The 21,277-nt window shown below is 36.6% G+C and overlaps 1 long non-coding RNA gene across 1 annotated transcript in view; it reads left to right on the forward strand.

Annotated features, from left to right (window-relative positions):
• LOC139015702 (uncharacterized) overlaps positions 1-20,086 on the forward strand; it is a 56,624-nt gene extending 36,538 nt beyond the window's left edge. Inside the window, exons 2-3 of the long non-coding RNA XR_011472483.1 lie at positions 19,712-19,807; positions 19,951-20,086. This is a non-coding gene — a long non-coding RNA (uncharacterized lncRNA). The remainder of the gene's footprint in view (positions 1-19,711; positions 19,808-19,950) is intronic.
• The last annotated feature ends 1,191 nt before the right edge of the window (positions 20,087-21,277 follow it).

Here is a 21,277-nt window from a genome sequence, read left to right on the forward strand (position 1 = left end):
ATACTATCCATGAGTTAAAGAGGGCCCAGTGGGAGGGTTTCAGGAGTCAGGAAGGAAAGAAATGGGGGCACATAGGCAGGCATATATGGAAGAGAGGGCATCAGAATCTGGCCTTATTATGGTAACTGGCATAAACATGATTAAAGAGCACAAGTAGATTAGTTCCGATGATCTTAAGGTATAATGTAGAGGTGAGCCTACTCAGGGGTGAGGTTTACCAAGGGTCACAGGTCTTTGTAGAACACTCAGTGTACTGAGGCTCCTGTTGACTCCTGCCAGTGACTGGGAAGAAGTGGAAAGCCTGGAGACCAATTAATGAAAATGAACAGGAAAAGTAGAGACAATCCACCACATTCTGGAAGAGAGTTGACTCGACTCTCATTTCTGTTTAAGGGAAGCAACTGAACTCTCTTCTTTCTGATCAATCGAGGAGCCATAGAGCCTGTTGGGCTCTTGCCTCTAATTTTTTTTTTCAGTTTAGTATGTTGTTATGTATACCTGTGTCAATATGAGCATAACACCATAGTTGGGAGAGTAAGACACTGTGCCCTCAAAGTCCAGCCCTATTAGTGACCAGCAATCTACTTAACCTCTCATGTCTCAGCCCCTTTTGCAAGTAAACTGAGGTAATAATAATTCGGAGTTCAGGGGTTGTGTGAACTCCATTAATTATGTAAAGCCAATGAAACAAATGTCAAATTAACTTACACAATATCATTTAAGAGTTCTCAGACATTTTCATAGTTTCACATACCTTGTGAGTTTTCAAGAGTGAGATGTATTACCTGGAAGAAAGAAAAACAGTATTGCCCCCTCAGTATTTGGTCATCAACCTATGAACCAGGTCATGGTTCGATTCCAGGTCAGGGCACATGCCTGGGTTGTGGGTTCCATCCCCAGGAGGAGGTGTGCAGGAGACAGCCTACCAATGATTCTCATCATTGATGTTTCTATCTCTCTCTCTCTTTCCTTTCCTCTCTCTAAAACCAATAAAAAACTTATTTAAAAAAATGTAAAAATAAATTTAAAAAATATATTTAAATTCATACAGATACACATTTGAATTCTACTTCAGTTTCTTACCAGTTATGCAACATTGGGCAAGTTAACCTTTTAAAAATAGGTGTGCATATAGTATTTATTTTATAGAGATGATGAGAATGAGAAGGCCTAGAACATAGGTGCTAGTTCTTGTTTCATCTGTAAGATTACTAGTAAACCTGTCACTAAATGATGTGTATTATAACATATAAAGCATGTGTTTTAATTATTAGATACCATAATACAATTAGTAAAATAATAATCTTTCAGCAGCTTTCACAGGACCCCCACTGGAAGCATACATGGTAATAGTGGAATATAAAAATAGAGATTAAACATGATTGTTTTGAATGTTACCATAAAAGCATTGTAGCTAAAATCATTCTTCTCTAAATTAGATGAGCCATAAGGCACATCATCTTCTACTTGGGATCCTACTACTGGAAATAAAAAAAAAGAACACACAAAAAATCAACCTACTGTGAAACTTCTTTTTTATATTCCTTGATCCATGTGCCTAAATAGTGACATAATAAAGAAAACAAAATTTATTTTAATGAATGTAAATTCATCTTTTATCTGGATTAAATCATGGTGGACTCTGAGATGAACAACTGGTTTATTTCTCCTGGGAAGGAATTATGCCCTAAAAATGTCCATCAGCCTGCCTGTGTTATAGCTACTTCTCTATCTCCTCTAGTTGTCTCTTTGCTCTGAGTAGTGGTTTTTCTCTACACTGCTGAGTGCTGAGGATTCCAGCATTACGGAAATTTTCTTATTCCGGAATCCACTACTATGGCTTTGATGTTTATGAGGAGACTAGAGGCCCAGTGCATGAAATTCTTGCATGGTTAGGGTCCCTAGTGGCTGCCTACTGCCGGCCGGGGCCTTCCTTCATTACGTACCACCTCCTGGTGGTCAGCGCACATTATAGCATGTGATTGAACTCCTGGTCAGTCAAACTCCTGAGGGGACACTTTGCATATTAGGCTTTTATATATATAGACTAGAGGCCCAGTGCATGAATTCGTGCACCAGTGGGGTCCCTTGGCCTGGCCTGCGGGATCAGGCTGAAACTTGCTCTCTGGCATCCCCCGAGGGGTCCTGGATTTCAAGAGGGTGCAGGCCAGGCCAAGGGACTCCACTGGTGCACGATTAGGGCCAGGGAGGGACGAGGGAGGTTGGCCAGCCAGGGAGGGACTGTGGGAGGGCTCCAGGGTGTATCCAGTCCATCTCACTCAGTCGCCATCGGCTGGACCCCAACAGCAAGCTAACCTACCAGTCGGAGCATCTGCCCCCTGATGGTCAGTGCACATCATAGCAACTGGTGGTCCAGTCGACTGTCTTCCCCCTGGTGGTCAGTGCACATCATAGTGAGCGGTTGAGTGGCCTTAGCATATAATTAGCATATTACGTTTTGATTGGTTGAATGGACACTTAGCATATTAGGTTTTTATTATATATGATATTACATAGGACTCTCAGTATTGGCTCCTAGTGTGACTGAGTTGTATGTATCTGTCCTTATTTTTGTACTGATATTGTTTGTTTGAGGAAGACTGTCACTTTTTTAGTTTTATTCCATGAAGTAACAGTAATAATTGTCATGACAAAAAGTATAATGGCTACAAAAAATAACTTGAAGCCATTCTGAAGAAAGAGTTTTCATCTTCCAATACAGTAATCCTAGAAGGATTAGAAGTGAATCTTTTAAGACTACAGATGTTTCTCAGTCTTATTATCACTTTGTAATTTAACTCTCCTGCTTGGAACTACACAAAGATGATTTGCAATATGGGTAATGTATATCTTTAGTGTTCAATAATCACATTTATTATCAGATAATACATAATGTTATTTGTGGTTTATATTTTAATGTGGCATAGAAAGTACTGAGTAAAGGAATTTATCAGAAGTGTTGACAAGATTTTTAATTCCTTCTGTTTCCTTTGATATTTTTCTTTACTAGAATATGTAAGCAATGCAACCCATACATAAAACACATCTCAGTTTATATTTACACTGCTTTTTTATTGCACATTTGAAAATTAATAATTCAATGTTCTAATATTAGCTGTCATCTTAGCTGTGATAAAATTAATAATTCATCAAAATGATATCAAACAAATGGTGCCTTTTTTGTTCTAGATGAGAAATAGTCTTTTCAGCTTGGAGAAACTACAATGGGTGAATTTATTTCTTTTATTTTAGGTCAAATAATATTTCAACATTTAAGCTATGATTTTAAAGTTTTTATTTTAAATACAGAAATCTGCATATATCACAATTGATGCTAAGAAAGCCACCTTCCTCTTGTTATAGTTGGTTGTTCCTACTCTTGCTCATTTCCTGGCAGATATGTGTTCAGAAAAACCACAAGAGTCGAATCATTTTTTTGGGCAAGTTGAATATAAATGAAATGATTTCTTCTTTGATTCTGGTCGATGTTCTTCTCTGCCTTTTACAGGCTGGAATTCACCATCATGAATGATGGGTGCAATTGCCAGAGACTCCGAAAAATGTTTCTGAGAATTATATATTTTCCTTAAATCTATTTGAATGCATTTTAAGTTAAAATAACATGATCCTAAGTAGTTATTCAGTTAAAAATGTGACCTTAAAACACCTGCTTTCAATCATATCTTTATATTCCCTTAGTTTTTTTAAAAGACAGAAGGGATGTCTCTTTTTAATTTATAGTTATTGTTTGGGGCTTCCCATGGTTGAGAGTGGGAGTGATGGTAAAGCAGTTTATTTAAATTCCACAGTTTCATTCTCATATTTTTCCTTGGGTGAATCACTGAAAGGCATTTCTGGTATAGAGCAAAAGTATGGCAGTTTGTATGATGGCTCAAGCTTTTGTCTGATTTTATGAACCATATCTATAAAATAGGAGACTTATAAAACACCAATGTACATTTGAGGTATATTATAAAATTCTGTCTCATCTGGCAAATCTTACTGAATCATGAATCCAACATATCCAGGTATAGTAAAGAGTAAAATTGTCCTGGGCAAGTATGAAGTTTTATAACCTGCCTCTTCATGAGTGAGTTCACTCATTTCTGACCTATTGCTTCAACTCCAATTTTCACAACATAAATGTACACCGGTACCATCTTGGGTACTTGTTAAAATGCAGAGTCCCATGTCCTAACCGGTTTGGCTCAGTGGGTAGGGCATTGGCCTGTGGACTCAAGGGTCCCAGGTTCAATTCCGGTCAAGGGCATGTACCTTGGTTGTGGGCACATCCCCAGTGGGGAGTGTGCAGGAGGCAGATGATTGATGTTTCTCTCTCATTGATGTTTCTGACTCTCTCTATCCCTTTCCCTTCCTCTCTGTAAAAAATCAATAAAATATATATTTTTTAAAATGCAGAGTCCCAGCCCATTTTATTTTATTATTATTTTTATTGGCTTTAGAGAGGAATGGAGAGGGAGTGAGAGAGAAACATCAATGTGAGAAACATCCACTGGTTGCCTCCCCCATGCACCCAGACCAGGGATCAATCCACAACCTGGATATGTGTTCTGACTGGGAACCCAACAAGTGACCTTTTTGTGCATGGGCCAATGCTCAACCAACTGGCCAGGGCCCAGCCCAGTTTCAGACATTCTGTCTGATGCAGGGAGACTAGAGCCCAGCATTCACATTTTAAAATAAGGACCTCAGATAATTCCAATACAAGTGGTCCACTCAGGGTAATGATCCAAGATCTTCCAACATTACTATCTATCTATCTATCTATCTATCTATCTATCTATCTATCTATCATCTATCTATCATCTATCTATCTATCATCTATCTATCTATCTATCTATCTATCTATCTATCTATCTATCTATCATCTATCTATCTGCCATCTATCTATCATCTATCATCTATCATCAAATTATTTATTGTTGAAAATGTTACATATGTCTTCTTTTTCCCCCATTGACCTCTCCCCACCCACTCCCAACCCCCAGCACATGCCCTCACCCCCCACCCCTACTGTCTGTGTCTATTGGTTATATGCATGCATACAAGTCCTTTGGTTGATCTCTTACCACCCCCGCCACACACACACACACCCTACTCTTAATACTAACAGTAAACATTTTAAGAGGGCTCCCTTTATCTCTTGGAAGTATTTAAACTTGAATGATAGATGGTATGGTCACCCTTCCCTTTGAGATACACACTTTGAGAAACACAACTTTTACTTCCCAATGACACATAATTCCCAAGATCGAAGAAAGCATTTTGATGTTTTGCACTAGGATTGGTTGTCAGGTTAACAATAAACATCTGTACCATTAAATGCTTGTCTTCTTCTTGGTCTTCCTTTATCCCTAATGAAACTTACCAGTGTCTGATTGTTTCTCATATATATACTAGAGGCCCGATACACAAAATTCGTGCAAGAGTAGGCCTTCCTTCCCCCGGCTGCTGGCACTGGCTTCCCTCTGGCACTCGGGACCCAGGCTTCCCTGGCAGCCCAGCTTCATCTGGAAGGACATCTGGTCTAATTAGCATATTATGCTTTTATTATTATAGATATGTTTTTATTAATGCTAGAGAGGATGGGGAGGGGAGAGAGAGAAAGAGAAACATAGATTGGTTGCCTACTGTATGCACCCCAACTGAGAAGTGAACTTGAAATCTGGGCAAGTGCCCAGCCTAGGAATTGATCCGATGACCTTTGGGTTCACGGGACAATGCTCCAACCCACTGACCCACACCAGCCAGAGCCGTGTTCCTTCTTTTTAAAGCTGCATTCAAACCCCATTAGTTTATGTGTGGATTATTCAAATGAGCATATACTTCAAAGTTAAAGAATTCACACTAAAGTGCAGTTTTTCACTGAGCCTATAAACAAATAATTTATTTATGTACTTGAAATTAAATCCACTACTTGCAAAAGACCCTGATGAGTTTATCAATAGAAACAAAATAAAAGAGGACATATTAAAAAGCTGAGGAATTTATAGTCTTGTATTTTTTCCTTCTGCTTTTCACAATTTAAGTAGGTGTCTTCATAGCATAGAGAAGCAGTCCTAAAAGTTTTCTCTCATTTAATTGAATTTATTTCATTACAATAACTCATGTATCACAGCTTTTATTAAGGATTCTATTTCCACAGAGATACAGTCCCACTAAATTGAAGACTGTGTGTTAAGTCCTATAGATGCCATCTTGTTGATGGTTTCCTTCACAGTACAGCAGCTTCGTAGTTTGAGGAAGTCACAAGTTGATTTTTGCTTGTGTTGTCCTTGCCTGCAGAGACATATCCAAAAAGATAGTGTGAAGAGCAATGACAAAAAGTTTACTGCCCATTTTTTTCTAGGAGTTTTATAGTTTATTAGAGGCCCGGTGCCCAGCCTGCACCCTCTCCAATCTGGGACCACTTGGGGGATGTCCGACTGCCAGTTTAGGCCCAGGATCAGGCCTAAACTGGCAGTCGGACATCCCTCTCACAATCTGGGACCACTAGCTCTTAATTGCTCACCTGCCTGCCTGATTGCCCCTAACTGCCCCCATGCTGGCCTGGTCACCCCCAACTGCCCCCCCACCAGGCTGGTCACCCCTACCTGCCTCCCCTGCCAGCCTGGTCACCCCTTACTGCCCCCCTTGCCAGCCTGGTCACTCCACGCAGCCTACTGCTCAGTCGTTTGATTGGCCCCCAGTAATCCCTCTGCCGGCCTGGTCACCTCATGCAGCCTGTTCAGTCCGTTCAGTTATTTTGGTTGCTACAGTCGCTTAGGCACATATATATATATATATATATATATATATATATATATATATATATATCTTACATACAATCTTTAATTCATTTGAGGTTTTTTGGGGGTTTTTTGTATATGGTATAAGAGATTGGTAGTTTTCATTTTTTGTATCTGTACAGTTTTCTTAACACGATTTATTGAAAAGACTGTATTTTTGTTTTGTTATTCTCACCCCAGAATATTTTTCTGTTGATTTTTAGAGAGAGTGGAAGGAAGGGAGAGAGACAGAGAAAGAGAAACATCAATGTGAGAGAGAGACATTGATTGGTTGCCTCCAGCATGAACCACCACCAGGACCAGAGATTTGATGTGAATCAAACCAGGACCCTTCATCATTGGGCTGACACTCTATCCACTAGGCCAAAGCAGCTAGGGCAAAAAAGACTGTCTTTACCCCATTGTATATTCATGCATACTTTGTCATAAATTGACTATCTAAGCAGGGGCTTATTTCTGGGCTTGCTATTCAGTTCCACTGAGCTATGTATCTGTTTTTGTGCCGATACTATGCTGTACTGGTTATTATAGCTTTGTAGTATAAATTAAAATCAAAGAGTGTGATACTTCTTTGTTCTTCTTTTTCAGTATTTCTTTGGCTATTTGTGTTTTCATGTAAACTTTATGATTATTTATTCCAGTTCTAAGAATACTATTGATATTTTGATATAGATTGCATTGAATCTATAGATTGCTTTGGGTAGTATAGATATTACAACACTATTAATGCTTCTAACCAATAAACACAGTATATCTATTTGTGACCTCTTCAATTTCTTTCATTAGTATCTTATAGTTTTTAGAGTATAGGTCTTTTACCTTCTTGGTTAAATTCATTTCTAGGTACTTTATTTTTCTTGATGCAAGTGTAAACAAGATTGTATTCTTAACCGAAACCGGTTTGGCTCAGTGGATAGAGCGTCGGCCTGCGGACTGAAAGGTCCCAGGTTCGATTCCGGTTGGGGGCATGTACGTGGGTTGCAGGCACATCCCCAGTGGGAGATGTGCAGGAGGCAGCTGATCAATGTTTCTCTCTCATCGATGTTTCTAACTCTCTATCTCTCTCCCTTCCTCTCTGTAAAAAATCAATAAAATATATTAAAAAAAAAAAAAAAAAAGATTGTATTCTTAATTGCTCCTTCTGATAACTTGTTATAAGTGTATGGAAACACAACAGAAATCTGTATAATAATTTTGTATTCTGCAACTATATTATTTATTCAAATGAATTCTTTTAAAAATTATATATTGGTTTTGGGTGTACAAGCTTCATGGCTGGACCATCATATTTTACATAGTGTTCCCCATGATATTTCCAGTACCCTCTCTGGCACCCTAGTTATCATGTTAACTACTAGAGGCCCCATGCACAAAATTTGTGCAAGGGGCTTGGACCCCGCCGCCGCAGCTTCATCGGAAGGTCACCCGGAAGGACAGCCAGTCTTAGTATATTATGCTTTTATTATTATAGATATTTCCTATGGCTTACTTACTTCTCTGTGACTATTTTATAGCCACCAGTTTGTGCTTTTTATCCCTTTACCTCTTTCACCCAGTGTCCCAACCTGTCCTCCCCACCTCTTGCAACCACCAGTTCTCTCTGTATCTGTGAGTCTGTTTCAATTTTCTTTGTTCATTTAGTTTGCTCTTTAGATTCCACATGTAAGTGACATCACATGGTATCTGTCTTTCTCTGACTGACTTAGAGCACAATAGAGTTTTAGTGGAGTCTTTTAGGCTTTTCTTCATATAGCATCATGTCTCTTGCAAATAGTGACAGTTTTATTTATTTTCCCATTTAGATGACTTTTATTTTTCTAGTGTGAATGCTGTGGCTAGGACTTCCAGAGCTATATTGAATAAAAGTGGCAACAGGACACATTCTTGTTCCTAATCTGAGAGGAAAAGCTTTCAGTTTTCACCATTGAGTATCATGTCAGCTGTTAACTTGTCATACATCGCCTTTCATATGTTGACCTATATTCCATCTACTTCCACTTTTCTTGGAAGTAAATAAATGTTCCTGTCATAAATAAATGTTCAACTTTTTGAAATCCTCCTTCTTCAACTATTGAGATTATCACATGAGTTCTATCCTTGGTTGTGTTGATGTGATATATTCTGTTAATTGATTATCAGACATTAAACCACCCTTGCATCTTTGAAATAAATCCCATTTGATCATGATGTATAATCATTTAAATGTATTAATTTAGTTTGCTAATATTTTGGGAAAATTTCTGTATCTATGGTCATCAGGGATATTGACCTGTAATTTAGTGGGGTTTTTTGTTCTGTTTTGTTTTGTTTTTTTGTTTTGTTTTGTTTTGTTTTTGTAGTATCTTTGTCTGGATTTGGTATCAGGTAATGCTGGCCTTATAGAATGATTTTGTAAGTATTACTTCCTCTTAAAAATTTTGGAATAGTTTGAGAATGATAGCTAGGTATTAATTCTTCTTTATATGTTTGGTAGCATTTACCTTCGAAGCTGTGTGGTCCTGGACATTTGTTTGTTGGGAGGTTGTTTTTTTTAAAAAAAATTTTATTACTTTTACAGTTTTGTTGCTAGTATTTGTATGTTCAGATTTTCTGGTGTGTTTTTTTTTTCTTATTGTTGTCTTGAAGGTTGTATGTTTCTAAAAATGTATTCATTTTTTATAATTTGTTTGCATATAATTGTTTGGACTATTCTTTAATGACCATTTATATTTATGTGGTGTCAGTTGTAACTTCTCTTTTATTCCTGATTTTATTTGGGCTCACTTTTTTACCTTAATGAGTCTGACTAAAGGTTTGTAAATTTTATCTTTTCAAATAAACAGCCCTTAGTTTGATTGATCTATTCTTTTTTTGTCTCTACTTTATTTCTGCTCTGATCTTCATTATTTCCTTCCTTCTACTTGTTTTGAATTGTTTTTTTTTTCTTCTTCTTTTTCTAGTTTCCTTAGTTGTAATGTTCGGTTGTTTATTTAGGATCTTCTTGTTTCTTGAGATAGGCCTGTATAGCCATAAACTTACTTCTTAGAATTGTGTTTGTTGCATCCCATGGATTTTGGAAAGATGTGTTTTGATTATTATTTGTCTCAAGGTATTTTTTGATTTTCCATTTAATTTTCTTCTTTGATCCATTGGTTTTTAGTAGCATGTTGTTTAGTCTTCATGTGTTTGTGTTTTCTCCAGTTTTCTTTTTGTATTTGATATTTAACTCATCAGAAAATATGCTGGCTATGATTTTGATCTTCTTGACTTATTGTGAGTTATTTTATGGCCTAATCTGTGATCAATACTGGAAAATATTTTATGTGTACTTGAAAAGTTTTGTAAATATCTACTAATTTGATCTGGTCTAATGTGATATTTAAGGTCATTTTTTTGTACTCATTCTGTCTGGATGATCTATCCATTAATGTAAGAGGAGTATTAATGTTCCCTTGAATTATTGTATTTCTGTCAATTTCTCCCTTTACGCCTATTACTATTTGCTTTATATATATTTAGGTGCTTCTATGCTGTGGGCATAGATATTTATGTTTATTATAGCCTCTCCTTGGTTTTACCCTTTTATCTTTATATAATGTCCTACTTTGTCTTTCTTTATGGTCTTTGTTTTAGTCTATTTTGTTTGATGTGAGTATTGCTACTCCAGCTTCCTTTTTGTTTCTATTTGCAAGGAATGTCTTTTTCCATCTACTCACTCTCAGTCCGTGTTTTCTTTTGAAGGGTCTCTCTTATAGGTAATGCACAGATGGGCCTTTTCTATTTTTTTTTAATCCATCCAGTCACCCTATGTCATTTACATTCAAAGTAATTGATAGGTGTGTAACTTATCAATATTTTGTTAATTGCTTTTTTGGTTAGTTTTCTAGTATTCTATTCCTTTCTTCATCTGTTGATCTCTTTCCTTGTGGTTTGCCTGTTTTCTTTAGTGTTTTTTTTTTTTTTTTTTGTATGTTTTGTAGGTTTTGGTTATTACCATCAGGTTCATATGTATCAATATATATCTATAGCAGTCTACTTTAAGCTGTTAAGTATTTACGTTCTCACACATTTTAAAAGCACTGCATTTTTATTGCCTCCTCCAAGCTTTGTTTTTAATGTCATATTTTAAATCTTTTTGTTTTGTGTGCCCCTACTCATTGTAGTGATAGTTTTGGTATGTTTGTCCTTCAACCTTCATATTAGCTTTTTAAGTGGCAGATTTGCTGTGTTTATTATATATTTTCTTTACCAGTGAGATATTTTATATTATTATTTAAATTTCTGGTTATGGCCTTTTCCTTTTCTGCTTAAATAACCTTTAACATTTCTTTTAAATCTGGATCAGTGGTAATGAATCCCTTTAGTTTGTGCTTGCCTTGGAAACTCTTCATCACTCCTTTAATTCTGAATGATACCCTTGCTGGGTACAGAATTCCAGGTGGTACATTCATTCTTTTCAGGACTTTAACTTCACCCTGCCATCCTTCCTGGCCTGATAGCCTTATGGGGTTTCCATTGTAATGAGATTAGTTGTTTTCTTCTTGCTGTTTTATTTTTATTTATTTTTAATTTCTTTATTGATTAAGGTATTACATATGTGTCCTTATTCCCCTATTACCCTCCAACCCTCCCACTCATGCCCTCACCCCCCTGTTGTCTGTGTCCATTAGTTAGGCTTATATGCTTGCATACAAGTCCTTTGGTTGATCTCTCCCTCTTACCTCCACCCTCCCCTACCTTCCCTCTGAGGTTTGACGGTTCGATCGATGCTTCTCTGTCTCTGGATCTATTTTTGTTTCTTTATCTAACTTTTGCCATTTTAATTACAACATGTTTTCACTTTGGCTTCTTTGGCTTTATCTTGTTTGGAACTATCTGTGGGTCCCTGGTTTAGGAAAGTTTTCAGCCATTATTTCTTCAAATAAACTTTCTCTTTTCTGCTTCTGGGATACCTATAATATGGATGCTAGTGTGTTTGTAGTTGTTCCAGAGGACCTGTAAACTATTCCTGTTTTAAATTTATTTTTGTTTTTCTGATTGTGTGATTGGCACTATTCTGTTCCCCAGGATGCTTATGTAGTTTTCTGTATTATTTAATCTGTCAATTACTTCTAGTGCTTTTTTCATTACAGTTATTCTATTCCCGGAATTGGTTTATTGTTTTTTTCTAACTCTTTAAGTTTTAAGTTCCCCTATGCTACTCTTATCAGGCAAATAATTTATATACATTTCATTAGGGTTTTTTGTTTCTGAGTTTTGTCTTGTTCCTTCATTTGGAATATATTTCTTGGTCTTTTCATTTTGTTTGACTTCTTGTGTTTGATCTTATGAATTAGATGAAATAGGTATGTCTCCGAATTTTAAAAATGTGGCCTTGTGTAGAAGTGACCATAGACTGTGCGGTAGGCTGATTGGAGTTGGGGTGGGCACATGCGACACCTGGGGTGCAGAGTGGCGGAGGTGGGCTCAGGACATAGCAACCTAGTGCATGTGCACGCGGGGCTCTCTGTGGGCCTGGCTGTCTAGGACCAGAGTGAACTCCAGGTGGGCAGTCTGGGGCATGCACTGTAGCGCCATGCTGTTCCAGTTATATGTGCTGGAATGGGCTCCAGGTTGGGTGGCCCAGTGCATGTGTGTTGGTGCCCTGGTTGTCTGTGGGTGAAATGGGCTCAGGATGCTGTGGCCAGGAATAGGCTGTAGCCACCTCACTGGTTAACCAGAGCACCTGGATTGAGCTCTTACCCAGAGAGTTCACACAGATCCTGGACAGCTCTCCTGGCTCCCCAACACTCTCTATCAGTCTGTCTCTCTCATCTGTCGTGCAGAAGCTGCTCAATGAGCCCCATTTTCTCTCAGGAGGATTTGCTCTCTCTGTAGGTGTATATTCTTATGAGTGGGAGAGTCCAGGATCCTCTGATGTTGCCATCTTGGACTCCTGTCTGATTTATACCCCAGCTTAGATTTTTAAAATAAGGTCTTGTAAATTTGCCTGCAGGTATTTTTCTGTGATAATTAATTTCTAACCAAAATATTTATCTCATAAAAGTATTCTTACAAAGATAATATGCATAAAGATAATATGACTCATTCATCTTTGTACTCTTTGGGTTTATGTATTCACTTGACACAGATTAAAATATAGGTCTACTCCTTATTCATTAATTCATTTTGTTTAGGAACCCCCAAAGTCTTTTAATGTGGCCATAATTCATATTTCCGGGCCTCATGCACATATTTTGCAATGTAACAATTCCTATTGGACTACAGCTTTTTAAACATGCTTCAGTGTCATCCTATATTAGGTGAGGCAAGAACGTAGAGAGCAGAGGCCTCATGTTTTGTGAATCTCCTATATAATAAAAGGCTAATATGCAAATTATCCCCTCGACTGGAAGTTTGGAAGTTCAACCAGGAGGCCCTGCCTCCAATGGGCCCCCTTAACCCTGATCAGGGGTGGGGCCAGCTGGCCCTACCTGATGGGGGAGGGTGGGCCGGACCCATCGTGCAAAAATTCACGCACTGGGCCTCCCTCCCTCTCTCTATATATATACATCCTAATGCATACGTGGCCTTCAATAGATGCTGGGCTAACTTGCTATTATCTGAAACTGATTTGAAGTATTAAGACTCAAGAATATGAAGTCAGGAATTATGAAAAAATAATAAATTTGTTTACTAATTACAGTAAACTATTTTGTATTACAGTATGGCAACACTATGTTTTTATGTTTATATCCCCCCAAAATTCATTTCTTGAAATCCTAATGCCCACTGTGGTGATATTAGTAAATGGAGCCTTGGGAGATGATTAATGTCCTTATAAAAGACACCACAGAGAGCTCCCTTGCCCCCTTCTACCATGTGAGGATACAATGATAGCCTGCAACTGGGAGGAAGGTCCTTATCTGACCATGCTGGCATTCTGATGGCGATCTCTAGCCTCCAGAACTCTGAGAAATATCTTTGTTCTTTATAAGCTTCCCACTCTGTAATATTTTGTTATAGCAGCCTGGACAGGACAGGACAGTCAAATATCTTGGAGCACACAGGAGCTATGAAGATAAGATACATGTAAACCAAGCAATTATACAATTATAGTGTTTTTTTTTTAAAGGGATGTTCATTTTATTTATTTTGATTTCAGAGAGGAAGGAGAGAGAGAAACATCAGTGATGTTTCTCTACATGCCCCCAAGTGGAGATCAAGTCCAAAACCCGGGCATATGCCCTGATTGGAAATGGAACCATCTCCTGGTACGCAGGTTGATGTTCAACCATTGAGCCACACTGGCTGGCCAGAACCACATTTCAAGTGATATTGCGTTGAAAATTAAACAAAATTCTTCTTCGGCATTAAACATTCTCTCATTTGTTTCTCGTCTGAGTTAGAAAAATAATAGCTAAAATGAGGAAAGAAGTTTAATAACTAATAATGCAATATCATCGAAAAACATTTATCTTATGGAGACAGGAAAATTGCACATGTCTATTACATAGTTTAGGTTCTCAAGACTATTATTCAAAATTATTTTTTTCCTGCATACCCTTAGGGTATGTAATATCACATAATATTTTAAACTGCCAGGTCAAATTTGCTTAAGAAATTTCAAAATTACAAACTTTTGATCGGATTCTTTCTCTCCTTCTCAATCATGTACATTTATTGAGCTTCATTTTTTGTTAGTATTAAAATTCATTGATTCACAAGATAAATATTGACCTGACCTTGCCTTCACCTCAGTTTATATCTACTTCTTAAGTCAATAAATCTAGGAACTGATCTGACAGCAGTCAATATTAGTTTAAAAGTCTTAAAATAGCAGCTTTGCTGTAAGGTAATAATAATTCAGTATTTTATAGATTCTGCCTCAAAAAAAAAAAAAATAAAAAGGCAATGTAACTTACCAATTTTCTAGATAAGACTATTTCTCTGTCATTTGGTTTCAAATACAAGGATCCCACTCATGCCAAAAGACATCTCTAATTCTTATGTGTCTTCTAATCACTGACCCAAAGTATTTAAAATACTTTATCCCATTTTATCCGACTGCTGGTGGCAATTAAACACCAGAGTCTTGCTTTGATTCTAATTATAATTTATATATACTTTTTTCTCTCTCCAAATTACTGATGTTTCTGCTGGGCCCAGTAACCTCTGGCCTGAATTTTACCTGGAGGTATAATAAATATAGTCAACAGCCATGCTGTACTTTGGAATTTAAAGGCAATAATAGATTTGTTGCCTCATTAATCAACTTGTTTTTATCTTTTCAAAGTCTAGGAGGTATAAAACTACAGGTCATGATTTGCATATATTTACTATAGATTAAAGAGGTAAGCTTAGGGGCCTGGTCATAACCAAAGCAATGTATTCTATAATTTATTGCTCATTTTAAGGCCACAGTGCTCATCGTTTACTCCCATTATTTCACAGTGCTTTAGGGGAGGATGGCATATTCATACTTCAGAATTCCACAATGAAATCTACGAAAAACTTATTTGTTACATAAAAAAATGAAAGTGTTTTTTTAAAAATAAGAATTTTGTTTTGGAAATAACCTGTACCCAATTATGTTCTAAAGAAATAGGTTGTGATAATTAAAGTGTATTTACTCAGACAACCATTTAGAGATTAAGTCAAAATGTCATGAGGATAGATAACTGCATAACATGGTTTTGTTTGACTTATTTCATCAGTTATAGCATCCTATCCTATTATAGGACATTTCAAGATGTAATGTGGGGCAGGAATTGTTAATAATCTTATTAAAAGTTTAATCCACTTTTTAGTAAATGACCATCTAACTATAGCACAATGCAAATTGGCTAAACCATGTAAGGGAGATACGAATGCTTCAGGAAGCAGCCGATTGTTCATCAGTAGATGAACGGATTAAAAAGCTGTGGTTCATTTACACATTGGAATACTACTTGGCTGTGAAAAAAAGAAAGCAAGCAATAGTACCCTTTTGACAGCATGGATGAATCTGGAGAGCATTTTGCTAAGTGAAATAAGCCAGTCAGAGAAAGTGCCATATGATTTCACTCATATGTGGAATCTAATGAATAAGCTAAATAGAAACTGACTCATAGGTAGAGGACAAAACACAGCTTTCAGAGGGAGGGGAGGGGAGCTGTGGGGGTGGGTGAAAAAGGAGAAGTGATTAAGAAAAACAAATACACCTTATAGGCCAGTGATGGTGAACCTTTTGAGCTTGGCACGTCAGCATTTTGAAAAACCCTAACTTAACTCTGGTGCCATGTCACATATAGAAATTTTTTATATTTGCAACCATAGTAAAACAAAGACTTATATTTTTGATATTTATTTTATATATTTAAATGCCATTTAACAAAGAAAAATCAACCAAAAAAATGAGTTCGCGTGTCACCTCTGACACGCATGTCATAGGTTCGCCATCACTGTATAGGCACAGGTAACAGTATGGTGATTCCCAGAGGGAAAGGAGTGTAGGAGGAGGTAGAAGAGGATATGGGGGCGGGGGGTAAAGTTGATGGAAAGAGACTTGACAGTGTGGTGAACAGATGATCTGTTAGAGTTATACACCTGAAACATATAAAATGCTTCAGGATATACTGATGCCTCACTTAAAATAACATTAGAAAATCTTATGAGTGCAAAGTGTTTGAGGACAGCTATCTTGTTTTTATCCACATCTGTACATGCAACATGCTTTGCGTTTATGTGGGTTCCAAATCGTATGCGTACCATAAACTTATGCAAATAATTTGTATTTTGTCTTTACTAACCATATTTTGTATTACTTAGTCAAATACTAAACCTGGGCTTAGAGTTAACTGTATGTCTTGATCATAATATGACATGTTTTGCCACATAATATGCTCAGAGCCAGGGTCATAAAGAAAAGCCCCATGGGTAAATATTAGAATTATGTTTAGTATTTTTTATTCATTAACTTTTAATTCCACTGCTTTTACAAGTTTCTGTTTCTTTTTATCCTGTACCATTTCTTATAATCAATTACAGATCCATGATTGCATGTTTACAATGAATTTAGCCTTATAAGATACATTATAATAGCTAATTGAAAATACATAATACCTGATTGAAAAAAGTTTAGACAAAGTATCCTGCAATTCATAATTATTTGACTGATAAGTCTTGATAAGATTATTTTTATATTACTAACTTATGTCCAAAAGAATTAAGAAAAAGTTAAAGGAACGCCTCAACTAATTATTGAGCTTTCTTTTTATATTCCTAAGAAACTGAAAATGGTTAGGAGAGAGATATTTCCAGAGAACTGGCATTTTAAATTCATCAAAATGAATTCTCCTGTTACCTAGAATTCTTTAAAATTTTCGTACTTAGTTTTGGTTAACAGTGAGTGCTGCTTACAGTATCTCATTTGTGTAAGTGAAAAATAACTATGTTTTTATTACTTAAAATATTACAAAAAGGGACAATATGCTAAAAATATGCAGTGAACAAATATCATCTGTACAGACTGGAAGAGAACCTTCATAAATTAACCTTATTAGTGCATTACTGTAAGCGAATGCCAAAAAAGCTCCTAATTTGCATTAAGATAGATTTTTCAGGTTGGCTGCATGATTTAATTAAAGAAAAGATTAAGAATCATTAAACAAGCTGCTCTACCTTGCAATAACAGAATTCATATCTGATTCAGGTTAACAAAAACACAGATGGTGATTCAGTAACTGTTGAGTTGCTGTAACAGAATGAAAATGATCCCATTAGTTCTCTGGAAATGTGAGGGAATTTGGAAATTAGTATGCAGATACATTGTATGGTGCTAGACAGCTTGGTCTGCTCGGATCATCGCTGATTATACTTTGTTTGGGTTGGCAACACTGAACTTAATAAATGAAAAAATGTTCCAGTATACCACAGTTGGAAACTGTTCAAGGTTGAAATAGGTGTGCAGGCTTTCAAAAGGAGAGAGTTAAGTAAACAAATGTCAATCAATTTAGAGCTGGCAACTTTTTTTTTTCCCTTTAAAGACTATGTCTGTTCTTGAGAAGCAAGTGTCATAAAAATGGAAACCGTTTACTGGGTACATATGTCCTTGTGGTATTTATGATTGCAAAAGTATTTTAAATGCATGGTATCAGTTTGAGGAAGATGGGCAAGTGTTTTAATAGCTTTTTTTTTCTGGCAGAAATAGAAAAATTCAGTTTCTATGAAGATGATTACATTTTTCACAAAAAGAAATCAATATAATTCTGATGGAAAATGTTATGACAGGATAAAAAAAAAAAGTGTAAGAATAATGGCTATTGAAAGTTTAAAGGTGTCAATAAGGACCACAAAGTAATCCTCAAGGAGCCTTCTGGGAAAGCACAACTTAAACAAGTAGCATAGTCAATCACGGCAGCTGACAGAAATAGCCATCCGCCCATGAGCAGCCTCGGTTTTTTAACACCTGGTCCATGCCATCGGTCTGAGTGCTCAGCGTCTGACCCTTTGAAATGGATTTCAGTGACTGTGCAAAAGACCCATCTGGACAGAGGTCCTCAAAGGCAGGCAGTAAATGACCCTGTTCAGTTGTTACAGTAAAGCGGACACAATGCACAGTTTAAAGTTTACTTTGGTCCTGCAATTTCCTAGCAACTAACTTTAAGGCCAGAATATTGTTCCTGTGGAGTACAATATAAATGGAGGAAAGACAGTCTAGATTAAAATGTTCCCTGCTTACCATGTGTTAATCTTTCCAGAATATTGCACCGCACCAAGGATTTTATCCTTCTGATGAAAACCTCCTTATGACATTAAAAAAATATTGACATTCACATAGTCTTGGACAACCCACACATTCAGTGTGATAATACTAATCTCATTGCAAACATAACCCCCTTTTAAGAATTAGCACCAAAAAAAGGCTTTAAGCAGATTGGCTTTGCTAAGGCCATTACTAATCATTTTATTAAACTTTTATGAAGATATTTATATAACCATTTTTTTCAAAAACACTAAAGATTTCAGTCTAAAATGCATAATAGCTTTAACACCTGGCAACATTTAAAAGAATACATTATTTAAACATTAATGTCTTAGCTACAAATGACAGCCCCATAGTTCCTCCATTACAGGCCCTTTTTATGGTTCTCAAACTACATAGATCTCTAAGGAAATTATACTATTGAGAAGAAATGCTACAAAATATTGCACAGTACAGGATACAAACCTGGTACCTATGATTGTAAAGACCTTGGTATACCTCCACTCCTTTTAAACCAACTTTATGTGCTCTGTCGTCTTTAAAATAATCCATTACAGTTTCCCAAGTACTGTATCATCAAGAAAGACATTACAGGCAACATAAGCTACTACTTTAAGTTGAGACACTTCAGAAATAAACTATCAAGTCATTTGTCACTACAGTATAGTATTGCCCCTGCTACAGAAGTATTGGAGCCACCTTCACACTAAATGCTCATTTGGACTAAATTTAATTGTCATTATCCGAAGATCTGCAGTCTGTTTCCTATTCCGATGTTCAGTGATTTCAACTAGACTTTTCTTTTGTTAGTTATTTCTATCTGAATATTCTCTAGAAAGGTTTGAACCATTGGAATTGAAATTTTGGAAAGGGTTATGATACATGGCAATTTTTAATGCTATTTAAACTTACATGTTCTTTAAAACGAGATTATGATGTGGCAAATTGGTACTTTATTGTGGAGACGCTGTTTTGTGTATTGCACTATTAGCTTTGCAGTGACTGAGGAGAGTTGATCCATAAAACTAATATATATTATATAGACTTGATATTGCCTTTAGTTGATTTGCATTTACTTATCATTCCTTAAGTCAATATTTTAAAATGATCTATATTCCATATGATTCATTATCAAATATAACAAGATTTATATTATTTTACTTGTCAATACTACCCTGTAATTTCATTCATTTCACAGATAATGGGAATTGAACAAGGTGTTTCTAACGTCAAATTTAGTTATCTTGCCTTCAACAAATGCTGGCCCTTGCCATAGTTCTGATTGAAAGTAGAAGTAAGTACTACAGGTAGGGGGCAGTTCTGGGTCAAGTATGATTTTCACTGTGCCAGATTGATTTCTACTTGTTGACATTGTTGCTTTGCAAAATGCTCTGTAACTTGTTTCTCACATGTGTGGTCTCTTTTCCAACAATGTAGAGAGAAGTACTGATCTGAATCTATCTGCACCCAAGATGGAGAACGATGGTCTCTGGAGCATTAAAATCCACACAGAAGAGTTCACATCTCCATTGGAGAGAGCCTCCGTTTACTTATTTACAACCAATAAATTAAATATATTTGTTTATCACTCACTTATTTGAGCAAATTGTTTCCATAAATCTGTGGGGAAGAGTAATTACCCCAAATTCCTGGAGGAAAGCCAAGTCTCTGTTAAGAGATAAGAGGCCCTGAGCTGCTAATTATTTGGCATGCAAGTTAATCTACCTACCTGCCTTGGAATTATTCTGTTCCAGCTCTTGTCTAGAAAAGAACCACTATTCTCCATGCTCGGCTTAAGGCTGTGCTGCTCCTAAAAAGAAGGAATTTCAACTATCACAGAGGCAAAGTTTAAAAATAAATTAGTGGAAGAGGGAGATAAAGTGTTCAAAGTAACAAATTATTCTAGCTATATTAGATAAATGAAGCAGGGGGAGCAGCAAGAGAAGAAAGAAAGAGGAAAACAACAGACAAAAAATTCAAGGTGAAAACATAAAAATGTGATAAAATTAAAACAGGATGGGGTGGGGGAGGGAGGCAGTTGTGAGATGATAGAGGAAAACTGATGATTTATATGCAAAACTAAGTTATAAATGCAGAGGTTGACTGCCTGTCTTCTCATGAAAATAACTGAACTAGACTATGGACACTCCATCCCTGACAAGGTTCTCAGTTACTCCCTGTATGACAACATAGTCTTTAGGTCAGTGCCTTTGTCCAATAGACAAGGGATAATGAAAAAAAAAAAAAAAGGCAGTAAACCTTATAAGTAGACTACATTAGAGGTGAATGTCTAAACCACCAACAAAGCTAATAAATTTCACAAAATGTGTTATTTTGGTCATCTTATCTTTCACTAGAGGCCCAATGCATGACAGGTATAATTCCTAGGCCTGGCTGGGAATCAGGGATGATTGGGGCCTTCTAGCTGCCGGCTGGAGCCTTCCTTCATTCCGCGCCACCCTCTGGTGGTCAGAGCATGTCATAGCGAGTGATAGAACTCCTGGTCAAACTCCTGCGGGGACAGTTTGCATATTAGCCTTTTATATATATAGATAACTATAATCCACTCAAGGATCAAAATGGAAACTAGCAAATGTGAATTATTTTTTATTCATGTATTTTAGGTTCCTTCTGTGTGAAGTATCCCATAGAGCCAACCAAAGTTTCAATAGTTTTACCTCCTGCTAACTTATATGTCTTTGTCACAGTTACTGATCAATAACTCCTGGCTGCAACAATTTTTTTCAAAATAGAGAACCCACTG

The sequence above is a fragment of the Myotis yumanensis genome, unplaced genomic scaffold (assembly GCF_028538775.1).
Source record: "Myotis yumanensis isolate MYYU_CA2020_CCGP unplaced genomic scaffold, mMyoYum1.0.hap1 SCAF_8, whole genome shotgun sequence".
NCBI lineage: Eukaryota > Metazoa > Chordata > Mammalia > Chiroptera > Vespertilionidae > Myotis > Myotis yumanensis.